Raw genomic sequence first — 24028 nt, forward strand, 5'->3', positions numbered from 1 at the left:
CTGAAAGGAGGTTGTAGCCAGGTGGGGGTCGGTCTCTTCTCCCAAGTAGCTACCAGTAAGACAAGAGGACATGGTCTTAAGCTTTGCCAGGGGAAGTTTAGGTTAGATATTAGGAAAAACTTCTTTACAGAGAGGGTGATCAGGCATTGGAATGGGCTGCCCAGGGAGGTGGTGGATTCTCCGTCCCTGGAGATATTTAAAAAGAGACTGGATGTGGCACTTAGTGCCATGGTCTGGTAACCGCAGCGGTACTGGATCAAGGGTTGGACTTGATGTTCTCTGAGGTCCCTTCCAAACCAGCTGATTCTATGATTCTATGATAAGGAAAAAATATTAAATATATACAAGTATACAGAAAAACAATACCACTTTCCTTTCCCCCAAAAATGCTCATGTCACTACTAAGGCTGCAGGGAAGCCCTAGCAAATCCAGGATGGACTTCTGGGGTCAGCAGCAGTCAGGAGCTGGAGGCAGGAACACACAGATTCTGGCTGACATGAATTGGTACCACAGGCAGATGAACAGATGGCATCCTCCCAGGATGTTGAAGCAAAAAGGAGCATGTAAAGAAAGGCCAAAGGGGAAGAAGAGGTTTGGCCCTTGTGGTTCCTCAAATTTATACCAAGTATGATATGTATGGGATGGAATACTCTGGTCAATTTTAATCATTTATCTTGTCTGCTCCTCCCTAAAGGAGGGTTGCACGTGTGACCTCTTTACTCCTTTTCTCCTTCTGGAGGTCACTATAGGGTGCACGTTCCACATTCTCCCAGTGAGGCTCACCTCAGACTTCACAGTTCAGTTCTTTATAACCCCCCGTTACTCCAGAAATAATGACCAATTCAGTCCCTTTCTGATTCGATGGCATTAGGGTGCACTGTGATCCAGCGTCTACCAAGGTTTTATACTTTTGTGGCTCTAATGTGCCAGGCCATCAAATCCACACAGTCCAATAAGTTTTGTTGTCCCTCTCCTCCTCTTGGATGGAGGCAGGGCACCTCTAAGCTTGCGCGCTTGCAGCACTGTCGGTATGTGCATTATTGGGGCTTGCATCCCCATTACTCATACCTGATGTGCTGGTATCTTCAGTCACCAGCATATTCAGATTGGGTAATGTAATGTGGATATATTGAAAATAGAGAAATTGCCTCTTGAATCAGGAAAACACCGGCTCCGCCATTTATACTATTTTAAAAGTACCAAACTTATTTCCATCAGCAAAACACCCTCCACACCAGCACCGCATTTTCCCTATTTACAAATTTTAAGTATTTCAAGACTAATCTCATCAAAATGCTAATCAGAATGACTCCTGATAAGATGACTGACAGATAATTCAGATTGGTAGGAAATACAAGAATTCCAGAAAACGTGAATACAAAGGGAAGACCTGCATTTACCAGTTTGCAACTTCTGGCAAAAACTGATGAGAAAAAGGAGCTTTTTACTATAAAAATTTCAGAAGAAAAATACGAAAATCAGAAGCGAACAGAAGACAACAGAAGCAAACAGAGGCCAACAGAGAGAAAACAGCGTCAAGGAGCAGCAGAGAGCACCCCGACCAGTGACTTCAAAGAGGCAGTGATCCCAGCTGTGAGGAAGAGGATGAAAAGAACGCTAATTTTTCCTCTTTCTTTTCTTAATAGCCTATCTATTGACGTGATTAATTTGTTTAAAAATCTGGTTTCCCTGTGTTTCTCTCCCAATATTAACTCCTTCTTAAGACTCCTTTTAGCATGGTGTCATTTTCCCTGAAAATAAACCCTTGTAATTCGTTCAAACCGTAAAGCTGGTTACTTTTGCAGTTTGTAGGACGTATATGCGTAGTGGCTAGTATTTCCTCACAAACAAAATATGAAATATTGATTGTAGTGGAACAAAACAATCAGATGCCTCTGATTACCGAGAAGTGGGTGTGAGCCGGTATCAAATCCACCTGTGCCCAATCAGGGAAGGCCCCCTATTGAGCATGTGCAAGACCAGGGGGCCAATAAAAGGTGAGGCTCACACCCACTGAGTAGCTCACTTCTGAGCTAGTCAAGAGAGTGTGCTGTTAGCTCACTGAGCGGCAGACCAATCTTGCTAGTTCCACTTTGTGGGCAATAGACTTAGAGCACAGCTCATGAGTCTATATCACAACACCGAGAAGGCCTTGAGGCAACGATCCCTGAAGAAAGATTCGTCTTGCTACACGTCTTCCTACAATTGATAGTTATGGACCGTGACATTCTAATTGGTGTAATCAGCAGGATAATATTGAGGAAAATATTAGAGTCTGCTCATAATCTCACGCTTGAATTGTAAAACTAACTCTTAAGAAAAAAAATGTTTACAAATTTTAAATTCAAATTTAGTAAAATGAATACTGAAGCCCGTTGTGCCAGCAGCAGTGGGGTTCAAGAGCGAACGTTTTCCACCTAGAAGGAGGAAGAATTTAGTGAAAGTTGGTTTGTACGTCCCATCTGGGAAGACCTCAGAAACCATAAATATGTTCAAAAGAGAACATTTACAGTATGCTTTACCAACAGTATAAAAGAGGAGAATTTGACACCATCGCTGAAACTTTAAAATGTCTAGATAATCATGCAACTCTCGGTAAAGAAACAAAAAAACATATTCCGGATACCCATTCAGGGTCTAACTTCCTCTGTCCCTGTCCTGGTTTGGGCCAGGATAAAGGGAATTTTCTGTCTTGTACTTTTGCTTTCAGCTAAGTCTCCTGTAAGTAGTTGCATGTGCTAAAATTAACAGCAAGTTTCTCAAGACAGTGTCTGCTTCTAGGACTGATAACACTCAATGTTTATAGTTGCAGCTAGAGACTGGTATGCAGAGCCAAGGACACTGCTCAGCTCTGAGGAACATTTTACCCTCCTTATACCATACTGATGGATTAATAATTTCTTCTGCTTGCATCAAGGTGTATAATTTAATTTGTAATTTGTCCCCTTGACTATGAATATTTAAATTTAGTTTAAGAATCAAATCCCTTCCTAATAAATTATATTCTGCCTCAGGAAGCAAAAGCAAATCATTCAGACAAATTCCTTTTTCTGATTCTATTTCTACGTTTCCTAGAATCGGTACTTTAAAAGGCTCCCCATTCGTGCCAATGTCACGGTTTAACACTGGCCCGGCAATTAAACCAAATAACAGACGCTCTCTATTAATCTCTCCTCCTTGATAAAGAAAGGAGAGAGAATAAGGGAGACTTATGGGTTGGAAACCAAACTACACAACTTTAATGAAACAGTAATGATAAATAGGAAAAATTATTAAATATATACAAATATACAGGAAAATGGATACCACATTCCTCTTCCCTTTTTCCCCAATAACTCTCACGTCACCACCGAGGCTGCAGGGCAGCCCTGGGAAAGTCCAGGCTGGACTCCTGGAGTCGGCAGCAGTCGGGAACTGGAGGCAGGAACACACAGATATGGGCTGGCACGGATCAGGAGCACAGGCAGACGAAAGGACGGCATCCTTCCAGGATGCCGGGTGAAGGAAGGGAAGCAGGAAATCAGGAAATCTGGCTTGGCCCTCGTGATGCTGCAAATTTATACTGAGTGTGACGTGTATGGGATGGAATACTCTGTTTGGTCAATTCTGGCATCTATCTTGTCTGTTCCTCCCCAAAGCAGGGCTGCAGGTGGGACCTCTTTACTCCTCTGGAGGGTAAAAGTTTTCCTCAGAGCTGAGCAGTGTCCTTGGCTCTGCATACCAGTCTCTAGCAGTAACTATAAACATCAAGTGTTATCAGTTCTAGAAGCAGACACTGTCTGAGAAACTTGCTGTTAATTTCAGCAAGTGCAACTACTTAAAGAGATTCAGCTAAAAGCAAAAGTACAAGACAGAAAATCACCTTTATCCTGGCCCAAAACAGGACAGCCAATTACTGTCATGATTTCTCACTTTTTCTACCCCTTTTGGAATTTTTTGAATTGTTGATTTTTCAGCCCCCATATCTACTAAAAATAAAAATTCCTTCTTATGGGGACCTATTAGTAACTTTATCAAGGGCTCATTTGATGTTGTAGTCCCCAGAAAATAAAGCCCCTGACACTTCTATTCTCCTTTTAACATTTTCTCATCCTGCTCTTTCTTCCTACAGTTCTTCTGGATGTGTCCTCTCTTATTGCAATAAAAAACAAAGAGGGCCGTCTGGATGTCGAAGAAAATTCTGCTGCGATCCCCCACGGAACCCGACTGTTTTTCCTTGCCCTCTCATTCCCATATCTCTTCCTTGATTTACCTCCTGTACTCCTGCTACAAAAATTTTCGCCTTAGTCTTCACATTCTCATCCCTCTATACACTTTCTGTGCTTCCCTCAACAGCTCTTCCAAACCCCTATCGGGCCAGTCTTCTAATTTCTCCAGCTTTTTCCTGATGTCTGGGCAAGCTTTCCCATATCCTGTCACGACGAGGGAAGAATGGAGATGCTTAATATAAGAATCACCAAGCTTCAGTTTATTGTAGTCAAAGATCAGGTTAATATACTCTTTTTAATTAGCTCATACATATTACAAAAGCTAAGCTCATGATTGGTGCTCTAATTAAATGTTATCTACTGATAAATCTGCTTCTACATCCTGCTTTGCTAACCGCAATGGCATGTACAAGGACACCGTGACCGTGAGAAACTGCTGAATTCCTTCTACTTTGATCATGCAGCTGCAGCTCAGGGAGTTTGCACCCTGAACCTTGCTAACTTGTTTGTAACTTTGCTCATGTCCATATGTCCTTGTTCTATCAACCACCCTTCCACAATTCCCCCGTTTTTATTTTGCACCATAAAGATTTTTGACGCAGCTTTATCAAGCATTCGATGAATACATTGAAAAATACAAGGCAAAAACAAGAGTAAAATCATGATAACAATGCCAACATAACAATGTTGCGAGACGAACCTTTCTTCAGGGATCGGTGCCTCAAGGTCTAACTAGGTGTTGCAATAGAGACTTGTGAGCTGTACTCTAAGTCTATCACTCACAAAGTGGAACTAGCCTAGATCGGTCTGTTGCTAAAAGAGCTACCGGGCTCTCTCTTGACTAGACCAAGAGTGAGCTAGTCTGTGGGTGTGAGCCTCACCTTTTATTGGCCCCCTGGTCCTGCTCATGCTCAATAGGGGGCCTGCCCTAACTAGGCACAGGTGGACTTGATACCAGCTCACACCCACTCCTCGGCAATTAGAGGCATCTGGTTGCTTTGTTCCACTACATAACAAAGCATTTTAACTAAAGCCAAAAGCCATCCTGAAAGTCCAAGACCATGAAACCAGGTTGTAAAAACATCATCAAGGGGACTTACTTGTTGCTGAATTTGTTGTGTGTGTTGCTTTAAATAGCGAATGTTGGCGTGGATACTTTCACTATGATCAGAGAGATTCAAGCAACACATCCCTTCAAAATCCTGACAGCCATGGCCTTGGGCAAGTAATAAAAAATCTATGGCAGCACGATTTTACAATAAAGCATGCCTTAAACTATTTTGGTACATTAAGAGATTATCTAAAATTTCAGTAGTAGCGTTTGCCTGCTTCTCAGACCAACAAGCCAATTTTGCAAGGTTATTCAAGGCATTAGCCGCTGCACCGCCAGGAATAAAAATAGCTAAAGCTGCTCTAGCTGCTACACTTAAAAGCTCAACCTTATCATTACACTGTGGTGTAAGGCCAATACTTCGCTTGTCACGCTGTTTTGATAATTTCCGCAAGTCAGCAAAGCTGGGTGCAAAAAGAGTTAGTGAGACTAAATAGCAAGGTCCGCCAACTATGTCATGGGGAATACCTTGCCATGCTCTATCTCCACAAATCAAGAATATTCCAGGAGGTAGAGCCTTGGCAGTATCATTGACCCAAATTAACACAGTATTTTCTTTGGGGTTATGAGTAGAGCCTATAGGTTGCATTTTGACGGAGCCATTGTATCCACAATACCCAGATTCATAGGTATAGTCCCAAGTTTTAGGACTAACATCCTGCCAAGTAACAGGATACGGCCGAGCAGCATATTTGGGACCAAAAACTATACAAGTTGGCGTCCAATTTCCTGATACATTACCAATTTTCTGGGATCCTAATAAATTCAATTCTTGAGGGTCCCACAGGAGGGATTTCTTAAGGCCCAAAATCAGTTTTGCTGAACAATTTCCTAGTGAAAGGCTATCATCACAGGAGCCACTTGAAAACTGACCAAACAAAGAAACATTAAACCCTGGGACTCCTATTAAGCAGGTACGAAAAGGGTCTGTGGCGGAAGCCATTGCAATACAAAAATCAGTGGTACCAGTTATTGCGCAGTAACTTTTTCTTATATAGTGTTTCTGTGACCACACTTGTGGGCCGATCTCATTGGCCCTCAAACATGGGGTTGGGCATGGCAAAGGTTCACCCCCTACCTTTCGGGAACATTCAAGAGCATTCTACGACATATCCCCCCTTTGCTTTTTGCACAAGCCCATGTTTGGTTAAAAACTTTTGCAGTGCTAATTCTCAAACAAACATAATACAAACAACAAAACGTACAGAACCTAAGAATACACTCAATATCATAATGCCCTTTTGAAACAATCTAAAACTACTCGGTTAACAAATCAAAACAAACTGGTTAACAGGTTATCAACCGGATTTTGTTTCCCATAATCAAGTGTAAACCGACTTCGCATTCATGGCATGTCTCCGTTTCACACAAGCACTCATACACACGCACTCTCAAACAGAGCTCTGTTTAATATTAGGAAGGTCTGACATCCACTAGTGCAGAGAGCCAAAGGAGGGATAGGAGAGGCTTATCCAATGGAATCTTGTCGGGGGGCCCCTATAAGCGTCTCCAAGTCCCACCGGCTCACAGCACAATGGAGTCCTAGTTCCTTCATAGTTGCCAAATTAAAATGAAATAGAAACCTAGGATTGCAACATTCAAAAGTACAAGCAAAACAGTTTTACATAAATTTGAAGCCATCCAGTGAGGCCAAACCAATTGACTAATTCATCTATACCAAAGAATCCTGCATCTTGCTTGATATTTTGAGTATGTTCTACTAACTGTTGTATCTCCTTATGTATTGACCTAGCGTGATCACTCAAGTTCATACAGCACATACCATCAAAATCTTCGCAACCATGACCATGAGCTAAAAGCAAAAAAAATCAATGGCAGCTCTATTTTCTAATACTGCATGTTGTACAGAAGATAAATCATCAGCTAGTTCAGATAACACCTTGTTGGTATCACTAGCATGCTTTACCACCCAACAACTCAGTTTCTCCAAGTTTCGATGTGCACGAGCGGCAGCTGCTCCTGGCAAGAAGATAGAAGTAACAATCACCTTCCATTTGGACCAGAGGTTAACATCATCATCACATTCTTGTGTTAATTGAGTGTAAAGTGTTAACAGTGATACTGACAAGTAACAAAAAACAGCAAGTTAGCAAAATACGATTCCTTCGTCTGGAGAAACATCGTGGAATAGTAAAGGACATGACTCTTGTACGGCATTCAGTCAATATTTCCGGAAATGTGAGAATCAGGTGTAGGTGGTCTATGGTCAGATACAGGCATGGCCTCCCGTTCTGCCCCGGGTCGGTGATGGAGGCCGAGCGAGGACAGAGGAGTTGATGCTGTCATCACGGGGGGGGGGGGGGCGGAGGCTTCTCGGGGCCGCGGCAGCAGCAGCAGCGGCAGGGGGTGAGGTACAGGTAGATGAGGACCAGGACCACGCTCAGGATGCAGCCCACCAGCGTGGTGTAGGCGGTGTTGAGGGTGTCGTGGGGACCATGCAGTGTGAAGTTGTGCACCAGCAGCTCCACGTAGAGGGTCTCGTTGAGAACAGAACCCCCACCCAGCAGGAGTAGGTGCCGGCATCCTCGGGGCGCAGGGCTCGCAGCTGCAGGCTCCCGTTAGGCAGGAGCAGGGTGCTGCCGTTCCCGCTTTCCTCCAGCACCTTCTCACCTCCCGGGGTCACCCAGTACCAGCTCTGCACCCCTTGTAACCGAGTGTCACAGCTCAGGGTCACCGTGTCACCCAAGTGGCCTTCCAGCACCCTTTCCCTCGCCTCGCTGCAGTTGAGGGGCTGCCAGCCGGCCAGGCTCAGGATCCTGACGGGAGCCGGGAGGGTGGGAAGCACGCAGCGTAATTCCTCCTGGAAATCCATCATGGCCCTCAGGTGGCGGCGGTGGCCGCAGGACACCAGCTGGAAGAGGTGACAGTCACAGGCCAGGGGGTTGGCGTGCGAGTTGTGCTGGCAGCGCGTACACCATACCGGACCAGCTTGGCACTCTTGTCGCATATGGCCAGGGGTGCCGCATCGGAAACAGCGATATTTTGTTGCTCTGTTTCGCTGAGTGGATCCAGCCGGGCTTTGCAGGGGTGCAAGAGCAGCTAACACCTGAGAGCTAGTAGCTTTCGCCTGTTCTTTTATGCTTTCACCTAAGTTCTTAACTGCCTCTACTAACATAGCGTTCGGCCCCTGAGGTACTTGTGCCATACGCTCTAATAATTCCTCTATCGTCCAAGTCCCTGGAAGCGTAACAATAACATTACGAGCTATGGAGTTACAATTTTGCATGGCACATTGTTTCAACAGAGCCCCACGCATATACTCCGGAACTCCTGCTGACTGAATAGCGCTAGCAACTCTGTCTACAAATGACCCAAAAGGTTCTTCCCTCCCTTGTTTAATTCCCATATAAGACGGAACTCCTCCGAGCGCTCTAATGCGCCTCAAGGCGAGACATGCTAAATGCATAGATTCCCTGATTTTATCTGGTCCCAACAATGCTTGTGCCTGACGCCATGGTCCTAGACCCATTAACTCCTCAAGTGTTATTCCATACAAAGGGTCGCCTGCTTGTCTCTGCACTGCCACTGACTCCTGGCAAAATGATTGCCAGTATGCATTGTATAGCAATTGCTGATGCTGAGTAAGAATCAACTTCATAATGTTCTTAATATCTTCTGGCAGAAGCAGATTACCCCCCCAGATATAATCCAACATTTGCCGAACAGGCTCGCTCTGTACTCCATTTTCACTAACAGTAGCACGTAATTGTGATAATAATTTCCAATCCAGATTAGTAATAGATGCCTGCATACCACCAGGTACTTGTGTATAAACTACTGGGAATGCACTGGTTAAAGAATCTGCTGCGTCCCTATCTCCTGCTCGCATAGCATCTGCAGCAATAGCCTGCCACAACACTTGCCGTCTCATGGCAGTCATTTGAAGCTCATTAAGTGGAGAAAATGGAACTGTGGGAAAACAGTCTGCGGAGGCTTAAGGATTCCATGTGCGCATCAATATGATTGTATGAAATCGTTTATTAACAACTTGCACTCACTTTATATAGAGAAGTCTTGTTTACACCATCTTATCATGCAGGTGGCTTTGTATTCCAATTACACATACCATTCTCATGGAACCTTCTTCTCACATAATTATTTTCTTCTTCTGTTGCCAATTAAGTTATCTCTTTCCCATTAGCTCATTCTCAGAAAGCCTCTAACTAGGCCTCATCCCTCTTTCATAGAGACTCAGTCGGAATATTTATGACATTGGTAGCAGGGGTAATGGGCAATTAGGCTCTATAGCAACAACAGAAGGATTGGGTTCACCCAGGCGCTGTGCCGCGCCGGGCATCTTGTTGCTCAGCTTTATGCTGTTGTAATGCATTGATAACAACCCGCCATTGTTTCCCTAACTTCTTAGCTACTTTATCATCCTCTATCGTGCCTTCCCATAACTTGTCACCAAAGCGCCTCCATTCTCCTTCATCAAAGACCGTATTGGGGACTGCAAAACAACCTTTAGCAATCCCTACCGCAAGCAATCCTGGCAATTCCTTTTTTAAATCTAAACACTTAACTCCCCGCTTTTCTAAAAAGCACTGGAGCAATGAAAGCACTGCTTGCCTTTCCATACTTACAAAATCATCAGCGTGCTGTTGCAGCCCTGCAAGGCGTTGGCAGTGTTGTTGACCAAGACTCTTCTATAAGGTCGCTCGGGGCACGGAGTCCAGCTCTTTTGCCTCTTGTGCTGCATCAAGATCGACCGGCTACTGCATCGGACCGTGGCATCGGGGCACTCCAAGTTAGTTTTGTCCCTGTTCGGGCGCCATTTGTCATGACGAGGGAAGAATGGAGACGCTTAATATAAGAATCACCAAGCTTCAGTTTATTGTAGTCGAAGATCAGGTTAATATACTCTTTTTAATTAGCTCATACATATTACAAAAGCTAAGCTCATGATTGGTGCTCTAATTAAATGTTATCTACTGATAAAGCTGCTTCTGCATCCTGCTTTGCTAACCGCAATGGCATGTACAAGGACACCGTGACTGTGAGAAACTGCTGAATTCCTTCTACTTTGATCATGCAGCTGCAGCTCAGGGAGTTTGCACCCTGAACCTTGCTAACTTGTTTGTAACTTTGCTCATGTCCATATGTCCTTGTTCTGCCAACCACCCTTCCACAATATCCTTTTTAAAACTTCTAACATCACTTGTATTAAGGGGGACTGTCACAAATCCTAATCCTCCTTGATTCCCACCGAGTGGTACTTCCCTTAAGGGGTATGTTAAAGCAGTCTCGTGCTGCCTCTCTCTGTTTCATGTAGCAATCGGCTGGTCACCTTTCATTGACGGAGAAGGTGACGGAGGTATTACCGGTGCCGGCGGAGCAACCGACGGCGGAGTATGCAAATGTGGAGGAGGCAGACAGCCTAAAGGTTCTCATTTTTCTTTATCTTTGCTTTTCTTTTCATTCTCCTCCTCCCTAGGTTTTAATGCGAGGAGGGGCACTGTAGGTAAAGTAGAATTCTGGATCCATAAGTATGCATAGTCACTTTCTTACTGTGAAAATGGTTTTGGCCAAATTGTCATGCAATATTGCACTACTTTCACTTTAGTTTTTCCTCTTCTTTTTTCCCTTACTATCACAATATTTAATCATAAGACGTAAAGGACTCTCCGGAGGAATACCTGGTAACTTCTCAATGTTAGTCTGATCTAATCTCTTAGCATTCTTCTGTCTCATAATGTGAGGATTTTACTAGTGGCAATCCTCTCGCCCTTGGTTGCTTCAATGAGAGTGTCTTGCGGATGGCTTAAATATCTTATCACCTACCCACGAATCCTATAGGAATCACTTCGGTCCTTCACCAGCCAAGTCCCTCCCGGGACATTGGAACCGCGGTTAGAAGACCTCCACAATCGCTTTGGAACCAGGTTCCGTCTCAGTCACACTCTTACACACACACAAGCAACCGAATCCCACCCAACTAAACAGCATACATCTTTAATACTTATGACCCCGTTGTCTTCGTTCGGATCTTCGCGCACGGAATTATGGGCAAAACACACTACTGCAGCCCACAAAAGAGCTCATCACAGAAGAAAATTAAATTTTTTTTGCTTATTGCAATTTTGGATTCAGGATCCCGTCAGTGAAGCCGTGGGCCCGAAAAGGAGCCACTGAAGATTGGTGGGGAGCCCCTCCAATCTGGACCTCAGTGCAAGCACTGAGAGGGATCCCAGATGAGCCCCAAAAATTTGTTAAAAATGACCGAGACTCAATATTCTGGTAATGGTTTAATTTAATTAATAAAATTTCAATAAGCAAAACAGCGATGGGTGTGTGGGGAGTCTCCGCTCTACTCACACGCACGACCCCTAAAACTCTGGAATTACCTTTTATTGATTACAATTCTATGCATATTGAAAAGAAGGTGGGTTTACATAGATATTCATAGGATTACATCATTCCATTATAATATTCATGACAGGCGGAGTCTGGGCGGAGTCTTCTTTTGAGGATCGTCAGGGGGTCTTTGGATGAAGTAAGAGGTCTTCCTCAAGCTTGAACTTTTTTACCTTTTTCGATTTTGCTGACTTCATTATATTGTTACAAGGAGATATCAGACCCTAGCCATAACTTTCCCCTTATCTGCTGGTTGTGACATCTTTATGTTCTTCTTGTGCAGATGTTCACATTCCTTTGGTGCCTCGTTAGCCTTGGCAGTGTCTTGTTTTAAGAACAGGACCTACACTTTTAATTATCTTCGAGATAGAAGTTAGTCTCGTTAGGGCCTTGTTTTGTTCACACTGTTTCAGGGAAAATTACATGTCTCAACTGCTTTGTCTAGCCCCCTATTCACTTCTTACTCAGTTTAATTCTTTCCTGAATTTTACTGGTTAGGAATACAAATTCATCAACACATATTACAGTTCTAATCCCAATCTGCTGCTAGAGTACCCCTCATCTACTACTGAATACATAACTGATGAGGAGGATCAAGCTTCCTCTGAAGGACTATACAAGAAAACGATGTGTTTTGCTTCCAAAAGAGGAAAATGCTGCCCCTCTGTTTTGAAAAATAAAATACAGCCACAAGCAGCAAATACACAGTCACAGGCACACCCCTTTGGCTACTAATTCGCCAGTGGAGAAGTGGTGAAATTAACCAATTTGGTCAGCACCTTTATAGAATCTGGTACTGAGAAAATTAATAAATTGGAAAAAAGAGCTCCATCAACTCTCTGTAATGAGAGGGCCTCTACTCAGTCTTCCTCCTACCATGATTCTTCTGATAGTTCAGAAGAGGAAGAAATAATTATACAACACAAATTCCTGCGTCCTGTTATAAGAACCAAACATATGCATGAACAAGTGTAATGTGGATACACTGAAAATGTAAAAAATTGTCTCCTGATTCAGCAATCCCCTGGCCCCCGGGCTTAGTTTATTCTGGTAAAATGTATCAAACTTGAATCCACAAAAGCTTGGCTCCGAAGTTCTGTTTACACTGTTTAAAATGTGTCAAACTTATTTCTACCAGCAAAATCTCATCAACAGACCACCCTCCTTTGCAAGGACTAAAAAGATAAAATGCTAAAGTGCCAGACAGTAATGCAAATTCAAAACTCTGGGAAAACCTGAATACAAAGGAAAGACCGGCAGCTACCAATTTGCCACCTCTGGCAATAATTGAGGAAAAGAAGGAAATTTTTACTATATTAAAAGTCAGAGAAAAGGGGGAAAATGAGAAGAAGCGAGGAGAGAGGAAGAAAAGAAGCAAGCAGGAGCGAGGAGCAGCACACCAAAGCCTAAAGAGAAGCGGATGGAAGGGGACAGAAGCAAAAGTCAGTAGCACCCCCAACAGCGGCCAGTCAGTGTCTTTCTTTGGAGGCTCCAGTTTGGTCAAGGAATTAACTGAAGATGGCCAAAAAATATGAGGTGCCAGAAGCTGATTATTTCAAGGAAACCTCTGTAAAAATCCTTCAGGCCCTGGCAAATGACAATCAAAATTTTTCTTATGCAGCTGTCACTTCATGTCCTCAGATCCTTCCCCAACAACAGGAGGAGCTGCGGAGTGAATGGAGGTGAATAGAGGGGGTAAGAGAAATAATAATCACCAAAATAACCCCCCCCCCCCGAGACAGAAACAATTTGCCACAGGGTGGACAGAGTCCTTTCACAAAGCTTAAGGAGGGAGCTAGGCAAAAAGTTATCCCCCCTCACTTTTTAGCCACAATTTTACATGTGGTCATCTAAAAACTCTAATAGAGGAATGTCCCAAAAGGTCAAATTCAGGGGAAAGATCTAGCAATTCACAGAATTTGGGAAACTAAAAAGCACTCCCTCTGCAAATAAAAAGAAAACAAAAAGACGGCAGAGAGAGGAGAAAGGTGTCGATCTAAATTCAGTAAATTTAACTGACCCCTTGAATAAACTGTGGGAAACCATCCCTACAAATCAGAAAGATTGGCCAGAAAATAATAAACAATCAAATCCTAAAATACCCAGTCCTCCAAAAGATTGGCAAAATGTGCTGAGATTGGTTATGAATAAAAATGGTGATCTGGAACTCACGTGTGCAGTTGGGCCAAAATGATATCCTGTAACTTTTGTGGTAGACAAGGGTGCACAGATCTCCATACTAAAATCTGATGTGGTGAAAAAATGTGGGATTGTTTCATCTCTGAAGCCTATATTTATAAATGATGCCTTGGGCAAACCTGTCTTACAAAAAACTGCTAAAGTTTCCCTAAAGTTACTGGGAGACAAGGAGTTAATTCAAACCCAAATGATAGTAGATGACATTCCTTACAATCTGCTAAGAATGGATGTTCTCATTGGTTGGTCATGGAGAGACGAAAATGGCCGCTTTTGGAATTTCAGCACGGCCACACTAAAAGTTAGATTGTTACAAATGGCTCCACACCTCCCCCAAAACAAAACTGCAAATGTTAAACAGTGTGCTGTTTCTGTCATGGCAAAAAGAGGGGATCAGAGAAGTAATTTCTGACCTGAAGCAGAGGCATCATCGTGCCTTCCCATTCTCCATTTAATTCCCCAATTTGGCCTGTAAGAACAGTGAATGGTAAATGGAGAATGACCGTAGATTATAGGAAATTAAATGCTGTTACCGAATAATTGACTGCAGCTGTTCCAAACATTTCAGATTTGGTACTAGTAATACAGGAAGCAGCACATCCTGTGCTTGCCTCCCTCAATGTGAAAGATATGTTTTTTCAGATTCCCATCGACTCAGAGAATCGAAAATCTTTTGCCTTCATTTGGGTTGGAATACAATATACTTTTACAAGGTTGCCTCGGGATTACAAACATTTGCACATGCTTTCCCACCACACTCTTGCACTTAACGAGCTTGCAAATAGAAATTCCTGAGGACAAATGGAAACCTCCATCCCAAGAAACAAAATTTCTAGGCATCAAATAGAAAGGCGGGACATGGAATATTCCTAATGATACTCTGTCTCACCTAGGAGAAATAAAAGCACCCACAAATAAAAAGGAATTCCAAGAAATTATGGGAACATTTAAATATTGGAGAAGGCACATTCCTGATCTTTCAATTATTGCACAGCCTTTATATGACCTGTTAAAAAACCACTGACACTGGGAATGGAAACATTCCTATGATGAGGCACTAAAACTCTTACTCTTGGAAGCACAGACCTTTCAGACGATAGGACCTCTCCACCCAGATGACCAAATAACCACGGAGTGGGTTTATTCCTCAAGAGCTTTATCATATCACTTTTGCCAAAAGGGGCCAATTGGAGCTACAATGTAGAAAATCCACGGAGGCTTAAGGAAAACATGTAGTCACCAATATGGTTAAAGTGAAGTCATCTATTAACAATTCACACTCGCTTTATATAGAGCCCTTGTTTATATAACGATATCTTACAGGTGGCTATATCTTGGCCACGAATCCTGTTCTCACAGAACTTCTGCTGGCTTCATCATTATCCTGGTGTTCTTCTTTTCTGCTGCCAGCTCCCTTATATTTTTCCCATAGCTCATCTTTCAGTAACCTTGGAACTGGGCCTCAAGGCCCTTAGCTTACTCTAGCTAAAGCTAAATAGCCAGGATTGCTCACATGTCTGTATGCGCATCGCATAGATAGCACATAAACAGTTGTATTTAACCAGTTCTCAGCGCCTGAGAAGAAGAAAGTTACGGTAGATAAAAAGTTGCAGGACAAGGCCGATAAGCAGTACCCTATCGCAACGTGACAATAGGTGTGTGAACAGTAACACACAGCCAATCAACATAAGCCACGAAGGCGCTAAGACCATATAAATGTAATGCTTTGCTTAATAAAATTGAGCTTAGTTGCTAACTCATATTGAGTAGTCTCTTTGCTCCGTAAGCCCGTATCCTCCGATAAGTGGTGGCCCCGACGTGATGTGGCTACAAGAGTGACTCCGACGTGGTTGGCTATTTGGCTCTCCACAAGAGCGACTCCGATGTGGTCGGCTATTTGGCTCTCCACAAGAGTGACTCTGACGTGGTCGGTTATTTGGCTCTCCATAAGAGTGACTCCAACATGGATTTGACTCTCCATGAGAGCGGTGACTGGAGGAAAGGCCGGTGGCACTAAAGAGGATTGATAAAAAAAAGGGAGCAGCTGCCCTCCGAGTGCTGGTGAGTTCAACTTCCCGATTGAGATATGGAAAGGGAAGCAGCGATCTCATTATTAAGTGAATTTCTGCACAAGTTCAATTTAATGGCAGAGGATACATATGATATCTACCCCTACAGGGCCACTGTGGGTACCCAGCAGGTGGACCAAAGCTGCCACAGCACCGCCGACCAACACCAGCCATGAACCAGTGGGCCCTGATTTGGAAACGAATATGGCTGATAATGGCATGGCTGGACCTTAGCGGGGCCCATCCAGCTGCCAACCTTTTAGAGCAACAGATTATATGGGTAACCATAGCTAATGAAACAGGACAGCAGGAGAAGCAGCTGCTTCTCACCCCCCCCTCATGCAAGGGCACAACCCAGATGTCACGGTTTAACACTGGCCCGGCAATTAAACCGAATAACAGACGCTCTCTATTAATCTGTCTCTCCTTGATAGAGAAAGGAGAGAGAATAAGGGAGAGAGACTTATGGGTTGGAAACTAAACTACACAACTTTAATGAAACAGTAGTGATAAATAGGTAAAATTACTAAATATATACAAATATACAGGAAAATGGAAACCACATTCCTCCCTCCTTTCCCCCAATAACTCTCACGTCACCACCGAGGCTGTAGGGCAGCCCTGGGAAAGTCCAGGCTGGACTCCTGGAGTCGGCAGCAGTCGGGAACTGGAGGCAGGAACACACAGATATGGGCTGGCACGGATCAGGACCACAGGCACACGAACAGACAGGATCCTTCCAGGATGCCGGGGAGGAAGGGAAGCAGGAAAAGATCTGGCTCGGCCCACGTGATGCCTCAAATTTATACTGAGTGTGACGTATATGGGATGGAATACTCTGTTTGGTCAATTCTGGCATCTATCTTGTCCGTTCCTCCCTAAAGGAGGGTTCAGGTGCGGCCTCTGTGTCCTTGGCTCTGCATACCAGTCTCTAGCAGTAACTATAAACATCAAGTGTTATCAGTCCTAAAAGCACACACACTGTCTGAGAAACTTGCTGTTAATTTCAGCAAGTGCAACTACTTACAAGAGACTTAGCTAAAAGCAAAAGTACAGAAACAGAAAACCACCTTTATCCTGGCCCAAACCAGGACACCAGATACGGCCAGTAAGCTGCTGTCTCTACCCCCACAGAAACTGTAGTTGCTAAAAAAAAAAAAAAAAAGGGGGGGGGAGGTGTGCCTTTGCTGTTTATAGGCTTGGAATTCTGTCTCTAAACAATTTTATTAGGCCTTTTTTGGGCCTCAATTTGGCAACCATGGAGGAAACCAGAACTCCACCGTGCCATGACCCAGGAGGGGTCTGGGGACGCTTACGGGGCCCCCTGACGAATTTTTGTCGGATAAGCCTCCTCTACCCCCTTGGCTCCACGCGCCGGTGGACACCTGACCTTCCTCATAATAAAAAGGTATTTAAGTCCTTCCACTGCAGTGTGAAATGTGCTTTTCATATTGTATTGATAATAGGCTTTTGTTAATGTGGTAATTCATGTGATCGTTTATATGTTGACTATGGGATCCCTCATCTATATGTTGATTGTTGATTGTGCTATTCTCTTGCACTGCTAAGCAGATGAACTTAACTTTTGGTATTTTAACACAGATGCTAAAAGATGTTGATAGTGTCAGACATGCAGTTTTACAAAGTCGTGCTGCTGTTGCAAGTAGCGGAAGAAATAGAAATTTAGAAGTAGTTATGCTAAGGTTTGGACTGGTCAAGCAGGCCGGAAAACAGGTCCTGGGAACGGGTCTTGGGAAACTAGCAAGGAATGTGCTGAGAAGAGGGGATCAATAATCAGAGGAATTAGCATATAGAACATGTAGGAAGAGTAAACTGACACTTTGTACTGAAGATAAGGGTTGGTGGTGGGAGTCAGTTAAACAATAGCTTAAGTTAAACAAGTATAAGATTTGTGGTTTGGGGATGTCTATCTATTGTTATCTACATGATGTATTTAACTGTTTGTAACTGAAGTTCCGCACGTAGGCCTTGTTGTAAAAGAGTATAAAAGCTGAACCAAAAACGAGGGTCTCCGGAATCCTGACTTGGGACGCTAGTCCTCAGGTTTCCCGGGCCCCGAATAAAGCACCGCATAAACTGACTCTGTTGGTTTGTGTCTTGACTACGGGCAACAGTTTTCTGGCGGCCCAGATGGGACTCCGGAGGCGGCCGGGGCGGTTCACATGCTGATCCACTCCAAGCCAGCACCAGGTGATTCCTGGAGGAGACATCAACCCGTGCCCGACCCCGCGCCTGACGGACGACCATAAGGTAAGCCCGAAGGTGCTTTATTCCTTATAGGACGGTTGGTATTAAGGGTTGGTTGTTTGGAAGCCTAGGCGCTGGTCGTAAGACACAGCAAGTAGAAAGCTGTGCAGATCCAGCACTTGCCACTCGCGGCGACGAGTATAGGCAAGTTTGGTATTTGGTATAGGAATTTGGTAATCGGCTGTATATTGGTTTTGTGTGTGTGTGAGTGCGCGCAAGTATAAGTGTCAGCATGCTGCCGTTTAAAACTTTCAGAGCTCTGTCTTGTAATGACAATGATGTTCCTGAGGATTCGCCTCTCGGCTGTCTGTTAAAACATTGGAAAGAAGGTAATTTTGGGCAGGAATTGCGGAGGAAAACCTTGATTGATTATTGTAATCATGTGTGGCCTGAATATGAAACGGGGGGAATGCAGTGGCCACGGAATGGTACAATATCCCCTGAAATATTAAGTCCTATGATGAGTTTCTTGCGGGAAACTGAGAAATGGGATGAGATACAGTACTTGGATTTGTTCTATTATCTGAAAGGAAAACCTGAGTGGCAAAAGGCTTGTGGATTGTTGGTGTTAAAAACCATGAAAGTAGAATGTGATCAATGCCCTGGTTGTAAAGAGCGTAAAATACGGTTCTCGGAGGAGGAGGAGGATGTGTCCTTGTTGGTCTCCCTGAGCGCGCCGCCGCTCCCACCTCCTGAGGCTCCCCCGGTAAATACGGCTAGGGTCCCTCTTCCTTCCTCACCCGAGGAGGGATAGAGCAGGAGGATTGGGTTGATCAGCCAAGAACGCCGCTTGCGGAGCAGACTCGGAGAGGGAGGCTGGAGAAAGGAGGTGGTTTTTCGCAGCCTCAGTTGATGGCTCCGCTGCGAGGGGCAGTGGGAGCGGATGGAGGGAAGGTGATGATAAAGGTTCCTTTTTCACCGAATGATTTAATAATATGGAAACAATCGGCGGGGGCGTACAGGGAAAATCCTGAGAAAGTGGCTCGGGTTGTGAAAATGGTAATAAAACTCAGAATCCTGATTGGAATGATTTGCTGGTGTTGCTGCACACTATATGGATTCTACAGAAAAGGAGAAAGGGCGCCTGCGGCGTCGGAAGGGGGGGAGGTACGGGCCTCTTCCCCGGCCACCCCGCACGGGCGGGCGGCTGTCTGCGCGTCGGGGCCGGTGGGGCCCGGCGCGGTGGCCGGGGAGGTCCCTGAAGGAGAGGTGGCGCTGGATTGGGGAAAGGCTTCGGGGGCTTTGGGAACCAGGGTACAGGGGGACGCGGAAGGTTAGGACCTAACCAGTGTGCCTTTTGTAAAGGACAGGGACACTGGAAAAATGAATGCCCACTTAATCAGGGAACCCCGATGGGCGGAGGCTTCCCGGGCAATGGAGCAAACGGAATGAATCCGTTCGCGGGAAGTCCACAAGGTGTCGCTCAAGCCTTCATGATGGGGAATTACCAGAATCAGAGCTGACTAGACCGGGATCTGAAGGTCATCTTAGAGGTCGAAGGGGGAACCGATGGAATTCAGGATAGATACAGGGGCTAGTTACTCGGCAATGAACAAATTAAAGGGACCTCTAAGTGACTCTACGGTGTTGGTTGTTGGGGTATCTGGGGAGGTTGAAGAAAGAACATTCCTGCGGCCACTCGATATAAAATTTGGGGGAAAGGAATTTGATCATCAATTTCTGTATATGCCAAACAGCTCGGAGTCTCTGCTCGGGAGAGACTTGCTCTCAGTATTGCAGGCAAGAATAATTTTTGAAAAGGGTAGGGTAAAACTAGAAATACCAGAGGAAAACCTGGCAAAATTGTTTGTAATTAAAGAAGTAGGGAAGGAAGAGATACCACAGGAAATTGAACAAGCAGTCGCGCCATGGGTTTGGGAAACAGGGACCCCAGGTAAATCAAAAGCGGCAGTACCAGTGGTAGTGGAATTAAAAGAAAGGGCTCAGCCGGTGAGGGTACGGCAGTATCCCATCAGTCTGGAAGCTAGGAAGGGAATAGCCCCCATGATAACTCAATTCTTAGGTTTAGGAATTTTGCAGGAGTGTGAATCTGAATTCAACACTCCTATCTTCCCGGTCAAAAAGCCTAACGGCAATTACAGATTAGTACAGGACCTAAGGGCAATCAACTCTATCACCAAAGATATACATCCCGTGGTGGCAAATCCGTACACATTGTTAACATCTGTTTCTGAGAAATTTCAGTAGTTTACAGTAATCGATTTAAAGGATGCCTTCTTCTGCATACCCCTGGCGCCTGAAAGCAGGAACATCTTTGCATTCGAGTGGGAGAACCCCGACACGGGACGGAAGCGCCAACTCACATGGACCAGGCTTCCCCAAGGATTTAAATCCTCGCCCACCATATTCGGTAACCAGCTGGCCAAGGAACTTGAGGAATGGAAGACTACCCAGGTAAAAGATTCGCCTTTCTCTTATGTGGTGTTGCAGTATGTGGATGATATTTTCCTGGGTACCACAGAACAGGGTCTCTGCCTCAAATTAACCATTGCATTACTGAATATGCTGGGACAGGCTGGATACCGGGTATCCAGAGAAAAGGCACAGCTGGTCAAACAAAAGGTCATCTATTTAGGATGTGAAATTTCGCAGGGAGTTCGTCGTTTGGGAGTAAATCGCATACAAGCCATATGTGCAATTCCAGTGCCCCGCAATAATCAGGAACTAAGATCTTTTCTAGGAATGATTGGCTGGTGTCGACTGTGGATCCCCGACTTTGGGCTGACAGCCAAACCACTGTATGAGGTTGTGAAGGAACCGAGATTTAAGTGGGGACCCACGGAAGATAAAGCGTTTCGGGAATTAAAACAGGCCCTCAAGGAAGCACCTGCCCTGGGCCTGCCGGATCTAACCAAGGACTTTCAACTGTATGTACATGAAAGGCAAAAGTTAGCCTTGGGGGTGCTCACTCAAAAACTGGGGTCTTGGAAAAGGCCGATTGGGTACTTTTCTAAACAATTGGACTCAGTAAGTGGAGGATGGCCAGGATGCCTAAGAGCAGTGGCAGCCACAGTAATCCTGATCCAAGAAGCACGCAAGCTAACATTGGGCAAGCACATGACAGTTTTATGTACCTCACATGGTCATAACAGTATTGGAACAAAAGGGGGGCCATTGGCTCTCATCAAGCAGGATGCTCCAATACCAGGCCCAATTGAGGGGACAGGATGATGTGGAGCTGAAAATAACAAATCACCTTAACCCAGCAGAATTCCTCAGGTCCACCCAGGAAGAAGGAGAGCTGGAACATGACTGCGTGGAGGTAATCGAACACGTGTACGCCAGCCGGAAGGACCTGAAGGATGAGCCACTGCCGGACCCTGATTGGGAACTGTTCACGGACGGGTCCAGCTTTGTGGAAAAAGGTACCAGGTATGCAGGGTATGCAGTGGTCACCTTGCAGCAGATAGTGGAAGCAAAAGCATTGCCCCCGGGCACGTCAGCGCAGAAGGCAGAAATTTGGGCTCTGGTAAGAGCCCTGGTGCTGAGCCAAGGGAAGAAAGTCAACATATGGACTGATTCCAAATATGCATTTGGAGTAGTACATGTGCATGGGGCTCTGTGGAAGGAGCGGGGACTTCTTAATTCGCAGGGGTCGTCAATCAAACACAGGGAAGAGATAATCATGTTACTGGAAGCGATTTACAAACCATCAGCAGTTGCGGTGATGCACGTCAAAGGACATCGGAACGATCCAGGAAAAGAGTTCCAGGGAATCGACAAGCGGACCAAGTGGCAAAGCAGGTTGCCAGAGAAGTATGGACTCAATTAGCTTTGCTACCGGCTCAGGGCAACCCTGCCGCTGCGCACATGGAAGACAAACCACATTACTCGCCAGAGGACGAGAAGCTGGCTCGGATGTTGCAGGCACGAAAGAACATCAAGGGTTGGTATGTGACCCCAACAGGACAGGTGATCCTGCCGGTAAGGATCATGAAGATAGTACTGGAAACAGAACACAATAAGTGTCATTGGGGTGCGGAGGCAATGGTAAAATTTTTGAAAAACGAAATATTCTCAAACCAGATGTTAACATTGGCAAAAAGAGTAAACGCAATGTGTCCGGTGTGTATCAAAAACAACCCAGTGGTAAGAAGGCAGGTACAAATGGGTAAGTTGCAGGTAGGTCCCCAACCAGGAGATTATTGGCAAATAGACTTCTCTGAGTTACCAAAGGCCCAAGCATACAAATATCTGTTGGTGTATGTGTGCACATTCTCGGGATGACCAGAAGCTTTCCCTTGCAGGACCAATCAGGCAAAAGAAGTGGTAAAAACACTTTTGAAAGAAATCATCCCTAGATTTGGGGTGCCGTTAGGGCTATCATCCGATAGGGGTCCTCATTTCACTGCAGGGATCGTGCAGGAGATTTCTGTAACGCTAGGAATAACTTGGAATCTGCACACGCCCTGGAGACCCCAATCAAGTGGTAAGGTAGAGCGGATGAATCAAACATTGAAAAACCAAATTAAGAAAATTTGTCAAGAAGCAAAAAAAAAAAAAAATCCAGTGGCCGCAGGCATTGCCTTTAGCTCTGTTAAGAGTTAGGATTAAACCAAGGGAAAGGATAGGGGTAAGTCCGTACGAAATTTTGTACGGCAAACATTACCATGCTGCTACTTACCAAGGGGACCCTCATCTGGTAGGGGATCAGGTGATACTAAATTATGTGTTGTCTTTGAATAAGACCCTTACAGCACTTAGAGGAGCGTTGCAGTGGAACCGACCCCTACCCCTGGAAAATCCGGTCCACGACATCCTTCCAGGAGACCAAGTCTACATAAGGAACTGGTCAGTGGAACCACTGAAGGAGACATGGGACGGTCCTCACCAGGTGATCATGACCACCTACTACAATTGGATTCACTACACCAGGGTCAAGATGGTCCCCACACGATGGTCGGTAGAGCCTTTGTCTCCAACAAGGATGGTGTTCAGAAGCAGATCTTAGGGATACTGATTTTCCTAAGCTTGATTGTGTTTACAGAAACCTTTGTAAAGGTTAATGTACTTGAACCTTACCTGTTGATGCCTGAGGGATCTGATGTTAATCTGACCTGTTTGTTTACGGATGACCAGGGAGCTGGATCCACCGAAATTATCGTAAAATGGAGATGGGATACGGAGGACGAATTAATTAGTCAAATTTGGGTGGGTGCTGGAATCTTTGTTTACACCAATTTCCACTTATTGGAATTGGGAAATGTTGTTCAAATTATTGGGACAGACCGAAAGGTTAACTGCAGTAACTAAGAAAGGATTTAAGGATTTAAACCTGCAACTTCAGGCTACCACAAAAATGACCATACAAAACAGGATGGCCTTAGATATGAAGTTGCTAAAAGAGCATGGTGTTTGTGAGTATCTGAATAATAAAAATGAACATTGTTGTGTGCATATCCCAAACGTTACCCAGGAAGTAGAGAAAGATATTAGCCAATTGGAACAAATTGAGGACAAGGTCCACGATGTTCAAAAAGAGGCAGAACACAATTGGGTTGGAGCAGTATTCAGCTCCCTAGGGATCCAGGTCTCTGGTTGGATATCATTGTTGTGATTGCTTTAGTAATGTACAAGGGTTTATTGGGAATGATTATTAAAGAAACTCAACATACACGAAGGGTCATGAAGGCTATAACCCGGAAGGAGGTAATATCTCCAGAAGAAGGGACGCCTCCACCTGCTTATCAAGAGGCTCAAAGGTTGAGCATCCTTGCGAAGGAATAATCGAAGGATGCTCAAAAGGGGGGAATTGTTACAGTTTATAGTAGAAATAAAA

General features: G+C 44.7%; 1 long non-coding RNA gene across 1 annotated transcript; it reads right to left on the reverse strand.

The window, feature by feature from the left end:
- Nucleotides 1-356: 356 nt before the first annotated feature.
- On the reverse strand, nt 357-5306 carry LOC115600152. Its single transcript, XR_003988830.1, has 3 exons — nt 5220-5306; nt 3236-3237; nt 357-368 (listed from the first exon to the last, which is right to left on the reverse strand). It is a non-coding gene; the product is annotated as an uncharacterized LOC115600152 (long non-coding RNA).
- Between the last annotated feature and the right edge of the window lie 18722 nt (nt 5307-24028).

This window comes from Calypte anna, chromosome W, assembly GCF_003957555.1.
Source record: "Calypte anna isolate BGI_N300 chromosome W, bCalAnn1_v1.p, whole genome shotgun sequence".
Classification (NCBI taxonomy): domain Eukaryota; kingdom Metazoa; phylum Chordata; class Aves; order Apodiformes; family Trochilidae; genus Calypte; species Calypte anna.